The sequence below is a fragment of the Varanus komodoensis genome, unplaced genomic scaffold (assembly GCF_004798865.1).
Source record: "Varanus komodoensis strain SLA01 unplaced genomic scaffold, ASM479886v1 scaffold54, whole genome shotgun sequence".
Classification (NCBI taxonomy): domain Eukaryota; kingdom Metazoa; phylum Chordata; class Lepidosauria; order Squamata; family Varanidae; genus Varanus; species Varanus komodoensis.
Window position 1 is genome coordinate 4,684,919 of NW_025336142.1, and position 18,658 is coordinate 4,703,576.

Sequence of the window (18,658 nt, forward strand, 5' to 3'; positions counted from 1 at the left end):
AGCTTCATGGAGCATAGCAAGCTGGCTTGTACCAAGGCAGGGCTTTGGTCCCTCTAGTCCAGCTCTCCACACCGGGCTCCCTGGGATTTTGGAAGGCATTTTCCAGCCCTACCTGGAGATGCGAAAGACTGAACCTGGAGCCACTGAGCTGTGCCCTCTCCTTTTCAAAAGGCCAGGCTGGAAGCATGCACCAATGGTGTGATATTTACATGAACACATAAAGGCAATGGAGGAGTAGGCACAGGAAGGGAGTCTCAAAAGGTGCTGAAGAAAACCATGCTTTGTCATGCTTTGTACTTGCAAATACACTCCTAAAAAGGTTCAGCTTGTTGAAGAATCACAATGTGTTCGTGAGACAGTTTTGGCTAATAAATTGTCACTTGTCCAAAGCTGCCAGTAAGCTGAAAGGTGGAGTGGATCCTTTGGCCAGCAGCCCATGCTCCAAAACTCATCTCTGCCCTCCTCAAATTTCAGATACCAAATTCTGGACTTGGTAGTGGTTCAGCTGTGAATGGGGTTATCCTCAAAAACTCGGAGAATGTTCACTGGCTTCTCCATGTCCACACCTGCACCACATTCTCTTGCACCAGATCTTGGGACAGAACAAGTTACAGTGGCCCGAGACACACAGAGCTGCTGCAGCTCCAGGGTCCGGTTCCTTTAGTCATTCCTCTTTGCTACAGGATATCCCACTGCAGATTGAAGAGGTGTTGGAAGACCACCAAGCAAGAGGTGCCTCCTGACAAGCCACAGTGTAGCAATTAAGAGGACTGTGTGGTAAGAGAAGTTCTGAACCTGCTGTTTCCCATTTCATCCTTGAGGATGATGAAGCCCATGCTGCTCAGACCAAGATTCATTGGCAGGGTACTGCAGAGGACTCTGCCAATGACATGCTGGGAAGAAAAGAAGATCCAGTCACCTTGATGAAGTTAAATACATTTGGGTGTGGTCGGTCCTTGGATGGGAGACCACCTGGGAGTGCAAGTATGGTGCTCTGAAGCCCATGATGGAAGCAAGACAGAAATATACAGAACAAACTGAGATGCCTTCCCATATAGGCAGCTACAGACCATTCCACATGTCCATGTGTGGAGGTCTACATTATGACTGCCCTGGGACACACCTTACCGGTCCCAGGTAACTCTTCCCAGATTAGGAACTGAGTTAACAGCTGAAGAGAGGTTTTAACCTGGTTTTGGTCTGGCAGACTGTACAGAGGAAATGAAGACATGGCAATTTAGGCAAATTCTCATTAGTGCAATGATGCTATAGTTAGTAGAATTTGCACATTAGCTTTATGTACATCTGCTTTAAAGATGCATGCATCTTTGAAAAACCTTGCTTGCTACCAAAATGTTACTTAAGTTTCCTTATCCTGTTAATTGTATCTGTAATTGTGTATATCATCATCATCCATCTATTTGCATGCTCCTTCCCAAAGAAGTGTGTCCAAACTAGTACCAAGGCTAGAACCAGAGAGTACCAGAGGGAGACACCAAGATCTTCCAGGGCAAGAGCCAGTGGTGAGCTAGTCAGTGCTGGGAAACAAGCAGTGCAGTTCAGCTGATCTCTCCCTTTGGCATGAAAGCAGGATGAGTGAGAATAAACTGGAGAGTGGTCCCCCAGTTGATGGTAACACCACTGGCTGATTCCCCCACTGCCCATCATGCATGCAAGCAGGAAGGACAAGTATCAGCTGGCCAGGATTGCAGAGAGGGCATGACTCAGTCTGCAGATGCAAAATAGCCTTCTCCAGCTGACCTCCCATGACTAGGAAAATTAATGCACCCTCCTTAAATACGAGTTCTCTCTTTAAAAAATGTTCGCCTGGCAGCCTTCGGTTGCCAGTGGACTTGAACACCTAATTTGACACAGAAAGAAGTCTTCTTGGATCGCGAGGGGTTAATCCAGCCTGCCAGCCAAACCGGGAAAAAGAACAGATCCCCAGATGCCTCTGCTGGAGAAATTAATCCTGGAGCTTAGCATCTGGATCCTTCAACTGCCAAGCTTGCCCCCGTAGCTGGTTGCATTGCGAGGCTAGATTAAGTAAGGATGATGAGCAGAGGCAGTTTTGCACCATCCGTGACAAGGAACGGGGTGGGGGGAGCCACCTTTGAACCAGAAGAGTCTAACCCTTCCGCACACCAGTGCTGATGTGCATTTAAACAATGTGCCACATTCAAAACTGTCAAAGAAATTCCAGCCAAACCTGTCAAGATATTTTTTGCAAATATTCGAAGTAGGGAGAAAGTGCACAGACATTCTTATTAAGGGGTCACCTGTTCAGAGGGGGGGGGAGAGAGAGTGTGTGTGTGCACTTGGAGCACAGAATGTAGAAATATATTTGGTTCCAGTCTTCTTATAAAAATTGCTTGATATTTTCCGCCACTTATTAAAGTACCTCACAGCAGTAGGAGCTGCTGAATTCTGATCTAAAATGTCAGTCCTTCCACGTTTGGTCAGATATTATAGAGTGGAGATGGGATAAGCTCCTTGAGAAATAACTTTCACCTGCAGTAGTTGGATATGGTGTATCTGAATGTTTCGAACAATATGAAGGGGGTGGGGTGTTGAGGGCACGAGTTGGAGCTGGAAACAGCTGATGAGCCAACAAGAGCTTTTGCTGAGAGTTGCGTACAAAAAAGATGCAACCTAAACAGGTATCTCCTGAGCTCCACAAACATTTTCTACCCCAATGCCTGTGGTTAACCCATTTGTTCCAGCTGAAACAAATCCTAAGTATGCCTAAATTGAGCTTACCTGAAAAAGTGGAAACAGGAACAAAGGATGCTAGCCCAGGCTTAGTCCTAGTCTTTTACGATGGTTGTGCCTCTTCTCAGAATGGCCCAATGCCCACGTCCTCTGTGTAACTCCTTCATCAAATGAAGTTGCACCATAGCATAATGCAATCCTAGGTGCATTATTGGGGTTACTGCAGTAGCCAACTTTTCAGCCATCCTGCAACTATTCCAAGTTCTCGGAAAGATGTCAGACTATGGATGTTTGGCCTTGCTGTATCTGAAATCAGAGAATGGAAGCAGATGTCCCTTTCCGTCCCCACATGGCACTTGTGTGTCACCGGATTCTTTTCTACACTGATTCTGTGACTTTTCCTTTTCAAAATAGGTATTATTAGCAGCAAAGCATTGCGATCACATCCTTGACAGACAGGCCTGTATGGGACCATTCTGTTGATACTGCAGAAATGGTCGGGCCAGCAAGGCTATTTGCTTACAAAACACACTTTTCCAAGGCAGCACCCTTAGCAGATAATGAGTTCCCAAGGGAGAGTTTCTATATTTTACAACAGCATTGAGTTTTCTTTGCTAATAGATGAAATGTTTTGGCTTTGTATACGCACCATAGGATTAGGTTAATCTAAAGGTGACATGATGTTCTGATGTACTTGTGTAATGTGCTAAAAGAAAATGCAACATAAAGCAAAGAATGTGAGGTTTTTTTATCTGATGAAAGGCATTTTATGCTTAATTGTAGACTGGGCAGAGACCAGTGAGCAAGACAACAATTCAAGCCCGAGTAGCTACAAGGTAGATCCTCCACTGTTCATTATGATCCCCTTTATCCTAGATTGTCTCTTTCCGATGGTGACTTTGACTTTCATGTTGACAGGCAGCAGTTCTGTGACCATAATTTGGGCTATTTTATTCTTCCTGCACCCCCTACTTTGTTCCCACAACAATGAGACATGCTTATATTTCTCCAAAATACTGAACAAGTTTTTTTTTATCTTTAGCCCTATAAAGTAGGTAAAGGCTGGAAAAGTGTACCTGGTCTAAGTTTCTCCATCAAGTTTTCTGGCTAGTTTTCAGTCTCTGTCTCAGTTCTACTCTCACACAACTCTTCAGAGTTGATTTTGGACAGGCAAATTTTCCACTGAAGAAAGGTAAAGACAAACTTGCTTCCAAAGAGTAGGAACTAATTGCCTCTGAGAAAGTTTCATAGCAAATGCATGGTGGTGATTTTCTGCCCTCTTGTGAATAAATCTCATTTATTATCTATCTATCTATCTATCTATCTATCTATTTATTTATTTAGAAAATTTGTAGGCTGTCCATTACTGTTGTCTCTGGACGGCTTACAACAATATTTCAATCCTAAATAAAATAAGTTAACTTTTCCACACTGAGCATAAAACTAATCCATTAAAAAACTTAACTAAATCTAACACAATTAAAATCACTATATGTTAAAATATTGGTCAAATAAAAAGGTCTTGACCTGGCGCCGAAAAGCATATAATGCCGGTGCCAGGTGGACCTCTCTAGGGAGCACCTGGCCCCTCTCTATATTATCACATTTCGGTGTTACCCTTCTTACCTCCCCCCACCTGGCTTTCTTCTGCTAGGTCTTGGCTGTACAATCCTGCTTTTAGGCAGACATTTCATGGCATTCCTAGATGGCTCCTTTCATTGGTTGCAATCACTATATCTTGCACCATTGCATCATTTTTATATGGAATTTGCACAAGTGGGTTTATAAATAATTTTTGAGACTTGCCTCCAGCTTCTTTCCAAGGGAAATGTCTAAAAATATGGAGCAATTCAAGTCCCTCCCGTTCCTTGCAGGAGCACAACCGTTCTACAGAAATACAAACCGAAAACTACAGTAGCATTCTGAATTGTACTACATCAGAGAACAAGTAAGGAGTCATATTTGTTGATGTTTTTACAATAAACAGCTCCTTATACTATTCAAACAAGCGTGTAAGTGAGGAGGGCTGCATTAAACCTCACGTGCTAGTTTACAATGTTTAGGCAATTTACATTGGAACACAATTCAAACATAGACCTTTTTGCCTGAAGTGATACAGGCCAAAATTGCTTCCACTTCCATCTACAAAACATACAGATCAGTTTCCAGGGGCATCCAACAAACAGCAAAAAATTAGAAAAATCCTGTGTTAAGTACTTAGCAGGTTTATTTCCTGAAGCTTTTTGCATTTTCCAAATTATTTTTACTTATAGAAATGTGTTTCTCTCTATCAATCAAACCTACCCCTTGTACTAACAATGTCTTTACTGAACTAACTCCCCTACAAAGGTAATCATAAACTACTGGTGTTGTACCCGCGATGTTACAGACGAGACCAGAGACCGGATGGTAAAGTAAAGAGGAGATTTATTCCTGCAGCAGGGACCACATTCATAGAGGAATGCGGTGCTTGAACAGAGTTGGAAGGAGATCTTTATACCTTCACAATCCGCTTTCGGCAAATGGGGAACAATACAATCAGTTTTTGACAAGAATGAGAACAATGGCGACAATGGGGAGTTACAGAATCACATAAGCAGTTGAGCAAGCGATATACAGAAGCAGATTTGGTTAGCAGTAAGCTTTATCTTTTAATTTACACCTTCTAAGCAATCTTTGTCCATTACATTGTAGGTAAGCTCTTTCCACTTACCAGGGGAATTCTCTGAGGCAGTTACTAGTCATTTGAATGGGCTCGAGCTTAGGAGAGCTAAGCCTATCATGCATACCCGGAGACAGCTGATTATTCTAGTGTTTGGCCGTGTCATGCCTATCTGGAGCCTAGAGGAGTCATGCCTATCCTGAATGCCCTGAGAAAGCTGATAGGTATCTCTATTATGTCAGGATCCTGGGGAGTCAGGTACAACAACTGGCACTTGAGGCATGTTCAAATTAGAACTTTTTCCCCCATTCAATTTAAGAATGAGCATGCTGTATCTTTGGAACTATTAAGAATTTTCAGACTTGATCTGCAAACATTAGAAAGTTAAAGGAACACAAACAGAGGAGGAGGGGAAAGAATCCACATCAGAGTAGTATTATTTAAGATACATTAAATGAAGCCTAATATTTAGAAAGCTTATAACCTTTGGCAATTCGAGGAAAGTGTTTCAGAATCAGGACCAAACTACTAGGAGAGAGGTAATTAATTGATTTTCACTGTTTGGGTGACATTAATTTGATTCAGCCTTCTTGGATGAAGATTGAGACAGCAACTTGTTCAGAACTAAGACAATCAGACCCTTTAGTACATTTGATGAATTCTGTAGAATGTTCCATAGTATTATTGTTCTTACATAGCATAGCTGTTTATTACGGTGAGTGACCAAATCATCCTTTAAAAAAATTTACAAAATAAGACCATAAATTAAAATATTCCAACTATTAAAAGGCAAAATGACAGTAAGCAGATGATATCAAATTGCTTAAAATTGTCTATTACCATTTGAGAGTTAAATTTTAAAGCATTGCATGCAATATCCTTGCAGGCAGCTGCAAAAACCAAGCACAGCAAACTGTGAGCTGGGCCTCGGTGCCTGCAAGCAGCTTCCAGGCACCCTTCTTATGACTGTTGTTATTTGCTTCGCTTCTACAGCACTCAGTGGCCAAACTATTTGCCCTAAGCACCATGCCTTTGCTTCAGTGACCCGAGCTCCTTGTATCTGAATTGTATTTGTCCTGGGTTTGGAGTATGCAAAAGGATCAGATTATATCACAGTAGAGAGAAAGTGGTGAAACAGAGAAAGCTTTTCTTGAGCTCCAAAGGGCAACCTGAAGAGGGAGATCTTACACTGACGCCAAAGAGTCCAACTTCGGCAACCTTTCAGGGAAAGAAGTCCCATAATGTCTGCCATCGAGAACACCTTCCTCTTTCTTCCTCATGACCGAACCTGATCCTTGGTGGTTCTTTGAGACTATAAAGCGACGCAAGAGAGCTCTCCCATGAAGACGCGCCCTGAGCTATTCTGACTTGCTGTAGGTTATAATGAGCAACTTGAAAGAGAATTGGGGTTCAGTCCAGACAGGAGCACTCCCTGGACCCTGTCCATACCCATCCTATCTTGGCACGGTTTGCAGGGAAGGGAAGTTGCAGTAGGAACCTGCTCTAATGCATTGCTAGATTTGTGACTGCACAATACTTTCCAACTCTTGCTTGGATGCTTACTTACAAGGGGTAAAGATAAACGTTCATTTTACAAAGTCACACAAATGAGTTAATACGATAGCCCCTGGAAGCTGTTTGTTAAAGTAGCAGATGGCCTGAAGCACCGTGGGAGAGGTCATGAGTCGTAAGCATATGATCCCAAGTTGTAAGATCCCATTGTATTCAGGGCTCTTTATCAAGCAAAAAGGCCCTTCATGGAAAAGGGAACTGGAGTCTCCTGACAGAGGATGCAAGAAAACGTTAGCATTATTCGAAAGCTCTGAAGTATATATAGGAAATTGCCATGCAGAGGTTGCGGCAATGCGCGATTTATTTCAACAGCTCTCCCCCAATCCCCTCTAACAAGGTACTGATTTTTGCTATATGCACTGAGCCAATTGTGCTTTAATGAAAAAGAGAAAATGGCTTTTAAAATCCAGCTCATACAGGGCACAAAAGCACCACGAATCTGAAAAACAAAATAGCATTTCCCAGCAGAGTAAATTAATAAAAAAAATTTAGGTTTATACATCATTCGCTAGCTTATCTGAAGCCATTTCATTGAGAAAAAGAGAACGATATGAAAATATATAGTCAAAATCCTGTCCTTCTCTCATTAGAGCATTGGTACTGTGAGTATTTAAAAAGCAGATTTTTCTATCATCATTTCCCCCTTTTTCTTCCTCATTCCTTTTTCCTTGTGTGTGGTGCTATTTTAGATGGTACAAACTGCTTGCACTCATAGAGGAAGCATCCCTGTGCCCAGTCCACTGGAGCGGCCCTAATCCACTGCATGGCCCTGATCTTGGGAGTGTCCTTTCAGTGGCCTGGGATGGGCCTCCAGAAAGGAGCAGAAATCCTCTTCCATATATGCCCTCCTGAGGCAGAGGCCCTGCTCCGGGAACCCTCCTTGAAGGAGGTTAGGAGAGTGAATACTCGCAGGAGGGCCTTCTCTGCAGTGGCACCCCGACTGTGGAGTTTGCTGCCCAGAGAGCTTCACCTGGTGCCAACATTATATTCTTTTCAGTGCCAGGCAAAAGCTTTTTTATTTGCCCAATATTTTAATAGTTAATTATTTTAACTAGATTTTAACATCATTATGCTCAGCTGTGCTCTGTTCATTTGTTATGTTATGTTGTATTTTGTTGTCTTTATTTATGGTTTGATTTATTTATGGTTGTAAGCCATAGAAACAGAGTGAGTCGGAAGGGGCCTCCTGGGCCATCTAGTCCTGGTACATTTTGTAAAGGATGGGGTATAAATATAGTTAATAAATAGATAAATAAATCCCAGGACTGCACTTGTGCCAGAGAATCCAAAAGCCCTGGTTCTTCCTTGCTTCCGCCTTCAGCAGGATGCCTCTTTGATTGTATCCCTGCACCTTGAGGGGTGCTAGATAAAGATTTTCCCACTGTCACAAGATGACCACTCACTGCCAAGTTAGCAGAAAATCTCATTTCTAGCATTACCCACCAGTTACGTACTTTGTGTTGGGTTAATGCTAGAAATAGGCCTGTGCAGACCCATCTTCACGTTCTGCTCTCCAAAATCTGCTCTCAGTTGCTTTTCCACCCATGAACAATATTCCGCCACCAGGCCAACAACTGTATCTCAAGGACAGAGAGAGCAGAGGTGAGGCGCTCTGGGGACTTCCTCCCCACTGCCCCATTTTGCCTTTTGACTGGGAGACTGGTGGAACGGCTATCTCCTGCAGATGTTTAATAAAAGCCAGCATCTGTGCTCATCTCCCTCCGATTAGCCAGCAGTATCCTGGGGCCAGTCTTGTGTTCCTTCTATGCAGCGGTGCTTGAAGCAGAGCTGAAGCAACAGAAGACTGGCATGACCGTTTCCTCCGCTTCTGGCACCAGCGGCTCAGTCAATGTTTCATCTGGCTTTATTTGCCTCTAGGATGCCCTTGGTTAGACACCCTAAAATGATCGTGCTCTCAGCGGGTGCACCCTTCAGCAGCACCACTTCATCATTCCCAGAATGCCTGCTGGGGACAGGAAAGCTCAGCAAGCAGCTTTGCAGTGTGCTTTGGATGAGCCTGGTGCTTGCACAGCATTGCCGGCACTTTTGCTCCGTCCAAGGAAGCTTCTGCAGCGAATGTGGAAAAGCATGCAGCTTACGAAATGAAATTCTGCCAGTGCTTAGAATCATAGAAGCATTGAATAGTAGAGCTGGAAGGGGCCATGAAGGCCATCCAGTCCAACCCCTGCTGTTGCAGGACACCACGTCACCCCACCCCACTCGGAGGGCTGTCCAGGTTCTTTTTGAATGCCTCCAGTGTGGGAGAGCCCACCGCCTCTCTAGGCAGCTGGTCCCACTGTCGTGTTCCTCTGACAGTGAGGAAACTTTTCCTGATATCTAGCCTGAACCTGGGTTGTCACAGCTTGAATTGATTATTCTGTGTCCTGCACTCCGGCATCAGCAAGAAGAGATCTTGACCTTCCTCTTTGTGCCAGCCTTTGAAGTATTTTTGGAGGAATATCATGTCCCCCCTCAGTCTTCTTTTCTCAAGGCTGAACATGCCCAGTTCTTCCAGTCTCTCCTCATAGGGCAGTGTTTCCATACCCTAGATCATTTTTGTTGCCCTCCGCTGGACCCTTTCTAATTTACCTGCAACTTTCTTAAATCTTGGTGCCCAGAACTGGACACAATATTCCAGGTGAGGTCTAACTAGTGAAGAATATAGAGGAACTACTGCAGCTCATGATTGGAAAGTAACACTTCTGTTAATTCATCCCAAGCTATGCTTGATAGCTCCTGCTGGAGACCACACAGTTTTTCCAGGGATCCACTATGGAGTACCACTGCAAAGAGCTGTACACATTCTCAATCAGCTGAGAGTTTTATGAAGCAGCTAAAAACCCTTAAGAAAAATAGGTGAAGACCTGCTTTTCTGTAAAATGGGTAGAACCAATGCAAAGAATCTGGCTCCTGCAGATGGCTACAGAGGCAGGCAATTCTGCCTCTGTAAGGGAAGAGCTGAGCAAATCTACCTCTGGCTGTTACAGGCATTGCAGCAAAACATCATGCATTGGCTGAGACATGGCCTGAGCTGGGCAGCAGAGTTTTTAGACCAGGATCCACCTGCTCTGTCCATCACCGTACCTTGAAGGTGTGGTAGACCCTTTACTCCAGCATCCATGCTCTGATCATTTTAGGGTGTCTAACCAAGGACATCTGAGCCCAGTTCTGCACAGTGAACTGAACCAAGAAAAGGTCCAGAAATGCTCTGGTGGTGCAAACAGCAACCTTCCCCACCAGCTGCCCCACTAGCAGCTCCAAGACATGGAAGAGGGGCGATGTCAGTGGCCACTCCAGCCCCCAGCCATGTGGGCTTGGATTCTGCTGTGTGCACCACAAGCCCTGGGCACTCCCCAGAAACTCAGAGTCTGGGCTGCCGAGTCCAGGGAGCAGAGACCAGGGAATCCAGTGGATTCCCACCACAAGTGGATTCCTCACACATCCCTTTCCTCCCTGCAGTGTCTGCTGTGATAGGGACTGGATGATGGAGAGGGAAAGAAGCGGGCAAAGCAGAGAGAGTTCTCAAGATGAGCATGCTCAGCTTGCACAGCGGAACCACGAGCCACTGCTTGCGAGGTGTGGGAACCTGGCTGATACCTCTCTTGGTGGTGGTGTCTTTACAACCTTTACCGGTATTTCATTTTTTTTTTTTTTTTTTGAAGCAAGCTGACATTAAACAACATTTCCCATAATTACTAGAGGATGTCATCCATGCAACGAAAGTGGGAGCAGCAACAACAGCAAGGAAGGCAGTGGGGCAGTGATAGTGGAACGTTTTTTTGAAGGAATTTAGCCTGAAGAACATTTGGGATCTGAGGTCTAATTGGTCTTGCTTCGATGCTGGATGATGGACTATTGAACTTTTAAGATCCTCTTCAGGCCTTGAAATCTTACAATTTTATGCTGCAAAGGTTAGGCAAATCCGCTTCGGCTGGAAATACTGCTAGAGTGATAAAACGGTGGCACTAGTCTGTAGAGGCTGCCAGTCTGTCACTATAAGCTAATCAATCATTTTCAAATTTAAATACTCCAGTACAACCTCGTATCATTATACTAGGTTGTACGTGTCAGTCAGCAGAGGAACTGCATGGAAAATTTCAAAGTTGGTTCAAAAGCCTCAAACATCAAATCATTTCCCCCCCGTGTGGCTGATTTTCACAGCCTCCAAGTATTTATTAAATGTTTTTTTTCTCTGTTCATAAATAACTATGTTTTATGGTTTTCTTTTTCTGTAAAATGAGCTGTTTTGAAAATGACCTATTTCCTCCTGTCTTCTGTTTGAAAAATCCTGGATTATTGGGAACCTAGCAGTAGGAATACTGAATTATTGGGGAATAGAACTATGTGTTATCATCATTACAAACTGATCCACATTGAGTTCCCTATTCTTGTAACAACTTCCTTATGCCTTATTGTCATTAGGAGAGGAAATATCCAGACTTATGACATCACAAGGATGCATAATGATGAACTGATGACACCGTTAGCAGTGTAATGACATGATGTGAGCTGAAGAGGGAGGGGAAAACTCTTGGCTCCAAGTACTGGCATGGGCGGTAGTTCAAGTGTTCTGATAAAATGTTCTTCCACCCTATGTTTTTGGAAGATGCCTGCTTCATTAAAGAAATTAATGCCTTGGACCAAATTGAGGCTCAGTGCTGTTCTGTTGGCATCATCATTTTGAGCAAGGGATGGCCATGCACACAATGGAAAATTGCCACAGTGAGGTTCTGCTGAGTGATCCAGCTCGTCATGAGTACTTTGCTTCCTCCCACCCTTCCTCCCCTCTTGCCCATGCTGGCAGCATCCGAGGAGGCAACTCAGGGAGGAATGAGGGTCCTCTTTCTACAGCCACAATCGCAAGCAGGTTTCAGCTCACTGGGCCTGGAGAAGAGTCTCCACAGCACAAACAGCACTCGCGACATGAAGTGCAACAGCAGCGCCTTCTGGTTTTGTCTGGGGCAATGTGCAGGGGTCTCCTCTTGAGCCAGAGGAGGGACTGCCAGTGCCCCGAGCCCGGAGCAGGGAAGAGACTTTGCAGGTGGGACTCATATCTACTTGCAGTGCAGAGCTGCCTTCAAAGTGCTTCTGACGAAGCTGGGACCCACTCGAAGTTGCCCGTAGCAATAGCTTGCTTTCTGCTAGCTTGCTTGTTTTACTTTGCCAAGCCTCTACTTGGGCTTCCCAGGAAATGTACATTAGTAAAATTGGCCATAATGGCTTTGTTCCTTTCCTTTCTTCTCTAGGAATTCCACTAACAAAACCTCAGAAAAATAAAGTTATCTGCAAAGCATAAAGGATGGGAAATGATTTACCAGAAAATAGGTTTGTCCTTGAAAAGGACAGTAACAGGGCATCCCCACGGCACTTGGGCTTCATAGGGTATATAATTTCCTTTCGAAATTAACCTTAAGCAAGCAATTTCCATTGAAATCCATCAGTTTTAGGAATGTATGCATCACTGTGTCCTTTCAGGTAGTAATAGCATAAATTGCTCAAGTTTTCTTGAAATTTTGTTCCCAGCCTCTTAAAGAGATGTTCAGCTAACGCAACTGATGTACCACATTACTGATAATATTGTAGGCACTGACCTTAAACAAAATAGGCTAAGCACTGTCAAGTTCTTTCTTTGTATTTCTGTGTGTAATGCATTTTACATGAGTCTCTTCAGTTGGTCACATTAAACCCGTTGGGTCACATTTACACAATTTAAACTAGTTTAACTTTTCCAAAGTGGATGGAATTGAACAAATGCAAATCTAGTTCTCACCCTACTTTGTTTGTGAAAAACAAGTTTGAAAGGTACACCTGGTTCTGAAACAAAGGCTATGCATTGAAGATGACTTACTTCAGAATGTGGTATTGGCCATCATGCCATTTTGGCACTTGGCATGCATAGATGGCGCACCAATGGACTCACAAATGGTAGGTGGCCAGGGCTGAAATGAAAACATTGTAAGGCCGGCATAGAGAGATGTGAGGTCTGTTAGCACACCTGCAGCTCTAGTGTAGGTGTGCCAATGGCTTAGGGCCTGGTTATCTGAAGGACCATCTCCTTCCATACGTGCCTGCTCACCCCTTAAGATCTGGGGCAGAGGCCCTTCTCTGGGAGCCCTCCCTGAAGGAGATTAGGAGGGTGGCTACCCACAGAGGGGCCTTCTCTGCAGTGGCACCCCAGTTGTGGAATTTGCTCCCTAGAGAGGTTCACCTGGCGCTGTCACTTTATTCTTTTCAGCACCAGGCCAAAACCTTTTTATTTCCCCAATGTTTTAAGACCTGACTGTTTTAATTGGGGTTTTATTATTAGCTAAATTTTAGGATGCTGTGCTTTAATTTAACATTTTGTATTGTTAAATCATCCTGAGACTTTGATAATGGGACAGTCTACAACCGTTTTGATAGATAGATAGATAGATAGATAGATAGATAGATAGATAGATAGAGGGAAGGAAATCTTCTCATGCCCACCTATCACACGTTTGCTCCAGTCCAGCCAAAGAATCCCTCGCTATTCATTGTTTGTTCAGATTCCCATAATGAAGGGCTACCAGTGGTTCCAACATGCACCTGGACCTTTCAATGGCTCAGTGACCTGCTTTGCATAATGCAACAGACCACCATTGCTTCACTGACCCCCATGTGGTGCCAGGCACCAGCAGGACCTATTTTGCATGGTGCCCAGCTTGCCACAACTTGTTTTGCCCTCCAGGCCCAGGTGGCAGGAGCTGATTGAGGGCTAGGCAACTCCCAAACCTCAGCAAAGCAAGGCATGGATTATTTGTGGGTTGTCTCCGGCAACCTTACATGAAATGAAAAAAAGCTATGCAAAACGGCAGCTGCAAGCATCTGGCACGATGGAAGAGCAGCAAATGAGGGTAGATGAAGCAAACAAGGTCAGGCACTTCCCCCCAGTACTGAGAAGATGCCACAGATGGTTGGAGATTCCTGCTCGCTCTAATGCAAATGTGGGTGTCCCAGTGTCTTTTTGATAGTGACCCAGCTGAAAATGGTGTGAAAACTTCTGTATTCTGGAAAATTAAACCAAAATGGCCCGACACAGACTGAGTCTACTCAGTTGCCTCCAGCATGTTGAAGGGAACAGAGAAGAAATATGGAGAAAGTCTTTCAGAGCTTCTATCCTAAGAGGGATTGTGCTTAGCTGGGCATGTGATGCACACCATGAAGTTAACAATCTCCTCTCTGTTTGATACAAGGAGTTTTCAGGGGAGAGGAAAGAGGGGGAAAGCAACTTACTTCACAGGGTTGTTTTGAGAAGAAGACTGAGAGGAAGAGGAGGATTCTGTAAACCTCCTGGAGTTCTTTGAAGGAAAAAAGGCAGGATATAAATATTAGGATTTTCCCTTCCCAGTCTAGAAAAACTTCCCTTCCCTCACAGGTGCAGATAAAGCAAGATACTGACTGGCTATGGCTGGGTCAAGCCCAGCCCTAGCTATTGTGCAAATCCATCCAACAGGGTTAGATGACCAGCAGAGGAACACAATTGCCAGTTGGAAGTATTGCCAGTTAGCAAGGAAGCATTCCCAAAGCAGTGTCCGAGCCAAAGTCTAGCACAGGCAAACCGCCCACCTGAAGCACAATTGGAAGAACAGGTTCCTAGCAGGAAGCACAGGAGGTCCACGCAGAGAGGAAGCAGGGTTAGGAAAGCGAAGTTGCAAAGTACTGGAAGAAGAAATAAATGTTATTCCAGCAAGCAGCAGGTCTGAGCTGAGAGTTGATCTAAGTCAAGTATCTGAGAAATACTTGTAAACCTCGGTCTTTGCTTTAGATCCCCTGCGTTTCTGAGGATACGCTCGCTCCTGAGAACTTCGCTCTGAAGGACACCGGCGGTTTGGTCCCTTAAGGTGTGTGTTTCAACTTTGACTAGAGGCCAGTGGCTGGACTTCGATGCACTGCCATGGGGACGGCACTTTCCTCGGTCCCCTGTCCAGGTATTCTTCAGCTCCTGACAGGCCTGCCAGACAGATGCTGGAGGTGCCCGTCGTAGCACCTGCATGGTCCATCTGGTCTCCATTCTGAGCAACATCTGAAGAATGAAACTTCTCCAACCTTTCCTCAGCCTGGCCTGGATCTGGGTCCAGCAGGTCAGAGGCACCAAAGATTTTGTCCAGGGCTGGCAGGAATCCTTGTTGGGAGCAAGGAATTTTTGTTGCCTGTTTCTATACACAAGCAATGAACATGGCAATCTAAGCCTATCAATAGGACAAAGAACCTAACTTTCCAAACCTTCCTCAAACACCTCACAGAGCATTACTTGTATGTTAAAACAAAAGGTGGAATAGGTACCACCCTCCAGCAAATTGGCTGTAAAATAAGCATGGCTCTCAGTCTCAGTCTCTCTCATCTACTGCATACAGTTCTTTGCTTTTCATTTTAAACCTATCTGAAACCTCTTCCGAGCCTCAGTAAAAGGGTGCACATTTCCCAGGTAATGAAAGCAATTGGCGGCCTCTTCGTGCTCTTGTGGTACCTATTCCACCCCTACCTGTCCTCTCTGAAGCCTCACTCCTGTTCAATCCCATGGGGATAGAAGGAAAGAAAAGACTGCAGAAAAACTACTGTACACCTTTTAAAGAAAAACTCTCTTGTCTCTTCAGCTAAAGGGGACTGTCACATTTCTGTCCCACTTGATCCAGACGTACCTAGAGAAGATTCATTTTCCCTTCCTCTGCCCCAACACTGGGCAGCTCTCTAAGAAATGCAGTTATTGTGTCAGCTCATTTGCTTCCTTGCCAGTCCTTTTTAACCTTTATTCCCAAACTTGCAGTTAATTACAGCTTTGAGGCACTGTCTAAACCAGCTGAACCACACTTCCCCTCCTTAATCTGATACTTAAAACTCTCATCAAATGCCAGTAGTGGGATATCCAGTCCAGAAATAAACATCCTTTGGTCTCCTAAGCTCTAAGCCCTCAAGATGAGTTATATCCCTTAGCATCAAAAGCAGACACCATCATTAAATGCATGAGCACAATTAGAAACACATATCAGCAATGCAGCACTAATTTATGGACCTCAGTCTTAGACACGCGATAAGTCCTACACGCCTGCCTTTCAGGCCTTTGGAACAAGAAGGTATTTTCAGTTTCAGGACGGACAGCAGGGACTATGCTTCCTGAATCTTTCTTGGAAGAAAATTCCACAAATGTGTTCCCTATTTTAATCAAATACACTGAAGAGTGAGAGCGTGCAACATGTTTTGGACAAAGTAAACATGGTGATAATGCTCTCATTTCAATGCAGCAGAACAAAGGAAGGACGATAGAGCTTTCGTATGAAACCTAAAATGAGAACCATCATGGCTCCAGTGAATGACGACAGCGACAGGCGAGTTGAGGTGGAAAATGGTGTAGGGGAGGGGATATGGGAAATGGGAACAGGAAACCTAGTTAATGGACAGAGAGCCAATTTAATACTGAAAACTTTAGATAACCACAAGAAGTAAAAGCGTTATTTCTCTTCAATGTACTTTCTCAGTTAGAAAGGTGTTTGGAAGGAATAGCGCAGGCCTATCTTCTAATTGCACCTGTTGGTGAGGGAAAGGGGAAGAGAGATACCACTGGAAGACTGGCAGAAAAACCAGTGTATCCTAAACTCATCCAGTCAGGAGAGGAGGGTAAAGCACCTCTTGGAAAATCACAAAACCTGGAGAAATGCCAGATACATCCCACCGTGTCTGGACCAACATGCCAAAGGAGAACTGGATCAGTGCTGACATGTTTTCTCGCCCTTCCACCAGAGTAGTCCAGGCAACATACACGCTCCTACTTCATTTACCCTTGCAAAAATTTGTGAGGTGGGTTCGAGATCAACAGTGGTGGCCACGCCAGTGCCATCCAGAAACCAGCACGGCCAACAAGGACTTAGCACCCAACCCTCTCGTTCACCACACCTCACTAGCCCTCTTCATGCAGTCTCCCAAACTTTGTGAGGACTATAATTGGGGGTGGAGAAGGCATCATGCATATCCCTCCCCTTCATGCACACAGTGTCCCCATGTGCATTGACTCCATCCCCTCATTTTCTGGCTTTGTTGATTTGATGAGCATTTGAATGAACAGAAGTAGAATTCTCCATCCAAGTAGTACTCACCTCCAAGAGGGCATGCCTGGAGAACTGAACTGGCATGGTACTACATACAAGAATGTCGGGTCAGGGGCAGATTGGGACCCCTTTCCCGTCCCTAATTTCTGAATGGGGCAAATAGCTTTCTATTGTGTACACCCAGTAGGCCTCGGGGCATACCTTGGTGTCCCAGTGTACACTCCAAGGGGTGTGCACTTCCCTTTCTGGCACACGGGATTCCCAGGTTGCATGCATGTTGCATTTAGAAAGTACAAGATCAAAATTCATGATGCAGGAATCATGTGACATGCTAATATGAGGACAGCTGACCCCCAGAACCAAACTCAGCAGCTGGCATGTATTGCAAGTTCAACAAACATTTGATTTAGAATAACCATGTGGTTTCCTTTCAAATGCCTTCTCAGACTTTGCCTCATTCCTCAGTATCTGCCTACTCAAATGCCAGCACCATTTTCATAGTTGAATATCAGATTAAGCCCTGCATTATGCTCCCAAACTGGGGTAGCTTTAACCCCAAATTAAATCTGCCCAAGAATGCAAAAGTACCTAAATTTAAACCAGTCTCAGCAATGCCTTCCTATATAGAAATATCTCACATGTTTAAAGCCCATTATCTTGGAACACTCTAGGACGAGAAAGAATGACAGTTTTATACTACCTGAAAAGGAGTGATTTCCCACCTTCCTCTCCAAGAAAGTCCCAAGGTATTGGATGCTAATGTCATGACATTTTTAGGCATAGAAAAGCTTTTAGGTTATCCACAGAATGTTTTATGGCCCCCGTTGAGCCTGGTGAACATTTCAGCCAACAGTAAACTGATATATCTATTTTTACAGGGAAGAAAGAATGAAAGGAACAGAAGGGAAAGAATACAAAGAATAGTCGGGGAGCTGGCCGTACTTTCTCGCTGTAGCTCACCTGGCTTGTTCAAAATCCACTATCTAGGGAAGTTTGATTTCACACAATAAACTGCATTGCAGTAGATGCATTTACTTTATTTACAATTGAATTTTCAAAATGTGCAAAATCCGCAACTTATGGAAACAAGACCCTGCTTTCTGAAAAGAGTTAGAGGATTAGTTCGTCTAGCCCAGAGTTGTCAACTTCACTGGTCAAAGAGACCAAGGTTCAAAGAGAGTATTTGCAGCTGTGCAATCTAGGAATCTTTAAACAGACCTTATAGGAGACAAGCTCAGGAAACCTGACAGATTCCTATCTCCAGAATGGATTCCTTGCAAATCTCTACTCTTGCCAACTTCTGTGGAGTTCAGGGTTTAGCCATGCTTATGTATTTATCTTCTTGAGAAGGAGGTTATGGTCCTCTCTCCACGAGGCATGTCTTGGGCACTTATGGAAGTTCACAAGGCCTTTTCATGATGCTATCATGCTCCAGGGCTCCACCGTGTTTTCCAGTCATTTTTGCAGGGCTTTTTGGGAGAAAGGAAAGGCAGCTATTAATATTTAAATCACAACAGCTCCAAACGAAAGCCTCAGGAAAAGTCACAAATTCGCTATGCTGTGGCTATTCCACAGTGCCATCTTGTGTGTGGCTAATGGAATATATACAACAACATAAAAGGACAGATTTGGGGTGGGTGGGGGTGTTTAA